Source organism: Vicia villosa, linkage group LG1, assembly GCF_029867415.1.
Source record: "Vicia villosa cultivar HV-30 ecotype Madison, WI linkage group LG1, Vvil1.0, whole genome shotgun sequence".
NCBI classification, from domain to species: Eukaryota; Viridiplantae; Streptophyta; class Magnoliopsida; order Fabales; family Fabaceae; genus Vicia; species Vicia villosa.
In genome coordinates, this window is record NC_081180.1 from 71,313,759 (window position 1) to 71,316,068 (window position 2,310).

Consider the following 2,310-nt stretch of genomic DNA (forward strand, 5'->3'; position numbering starts at 1 on the left):
AGGTCTGAATTTCATGTGTCTATTAGGATGTAGGTTCTTTTAGAATCTTTCAATCAATTTTGTCTTAGTGGTTACTAGCTTTGTGAATTTGCTATAGGGGTAACTTGTGTAGAGTGAAAGTTTGATCGTTTCCCAGCCTAGTTCGACGTTTGGCGTTTTCTTGAGTTCGGTAACATCCGAGGTAAATTTCTTTCTCAAATTACTAGTATTATGATGAATTTTGCAGTATAGAAACTAATTTTAATATGTTCAATCTAGATTGGGGTTTTTTGATATTGTGTTAGTAGTGGTGTATTTAACAGCATCGTGTGTGTGTTTAATTTTACAGTTACTTTGAAGCCTCTGGTTTCTACTTGTACAACGCCGATTCAAACCTACCCGTCTCCCACATCAAGTCCAACTCAGGTTACTAGCCCTTTCTTCTTCCTTATAGTTTGTTGTTTTCTACTTATAGTTTATTGTTTATGGTTCTATTTAATTTCAATTTAGTGTCTCTCAATCAGTTTTTTGGTTTGTGGACTTATATTACCTTGAAATAAGGTAATGTCTTCTTTAAGAAATCGGGGGTAGGCTGAAATAAGGTACTGTATTCTTTTAGAGACTCAAACAATCGAGACAACTGTAACTTCCTATCTATAGTATATTTTTGTACTATAGTTGCATAACATTATATTATTCACACTTTATAGGATCTCACTAGGTATTTGATCAAGACATAATGATGGTAGCTATTTATTATCTTGACAGAATTCCTTAGTACCTGATAGAGAAACCAAGAAGCATTTGTTTAGCTTAATTAAGACATGGATAAGACATGGATGAATTCAAACCAATTGTCGAAAGAGTACGAGAAAGGGGTATGGGAATTCGTTGAGTTTGCGGTTGCACACTCCGAAGACCCGATTCGAATGTCGTGTCCTTGCTTGGGTTGCTGTTATGGGGATAAGGTTGACGAGAATAAGTTGGCATCGCATTTACTACGGTTTGGAATTGATAGAAGTTATACAGTTTAGAGTTTGCATGGTGAGAAAAGTAACGGGAATGTTGAGTCGAGGTGTAAACCGAAGTATGCTTCAAACGACGATTGCACAGACACATACGATTGCGATCGAGTCGAAGAGATTGCAGAAGCGCTTGAAGAAGATCTTGAGGATTGTCCCAAAATGTTCGAGAGGTTGGTAAGCGATGCAGAGAAACCGTTGTATGATGGTTGTTCAAAATTCACAAGATTGTCTGCGGTGTTAAAGTTGTACAACTTAAAGGCGGACAATGGATGGTCGGATAAAAGTTTCACAGAGTTATTAGCCCTTATGAAAGATATGCTACCAAAGGATAATGTTCTTCCCAATCGAACGTATGAAGCCAAAAAGATGTTGTCCTCTATTGGCATGAGCTATGATAAGATACATGCATGTCCAAACGATTGCGTTTTGTTTCGAAATGAGTATGCAGCGTTGGATGAGTGTCCTAAATGCGGTGCCCCTCGATATAAGAAAAAGCTGTCTCCTGCCAAAGTCTTATGGTATTTTCCTATAATTCCGAGATTTAGACGCATGTATCGTAGTGAAACCGATTCAAGACACTTGACTTGGCATGCAGATGAAAGAATTATTGATGAAAAGTTGCGACATCCGGCAGACTCACCACAGTGGATGAAAGTTGATACTGATTATCCTGAATTTAGAAAAGAAGCAAGAAACCTTCGCTTGTCATTGTCTACTGATGGAATGAACCCGCATGGTATTCAAAGTATCTCGCATAGCACATGGCCTGTGATTCTTATGATTTATAACCTACCTCCGTGGCTATGTATGAAGCGTAAGTACATGATGTTATCTATGCTAATTTCTGGGCCTAAACAACCAGGGAATGACATAGACGTATACTTGGCACCCTTAATCGAAGATTTAAAGTTTTGTGGGAGAACGGTGTGGAGGTTTACGATGGGTATATGAAAGAAAGTTTCAACTTGAGGGCGATGTTGTTTGGAACAATTAATGATTTTCCAGCATACGGAAATCTATCCGGGTACAGCAATAAAGGTCAAAAAGCATGTCCTGTTTGTGAATATGAAACCGATACGACACGATTGGAGCTTTGTCAAAAGAATGTCTTTCTCAGCCATCGTAGATTCTTAAATTCTAATCATCACTACCGTGGGTGGAGAAAAGCATTTAATGGAAAGGCCGAACATCGTACAACCCCGCCTTTTTTGTCAGGTGATCAAATTTTTGAAAAGGTGAAAGATGTGAGCACTCAGTTTGGCAAGCCTTTTGCACATTCACTTGTCAAGGGTGGGTGGAAGAAGAA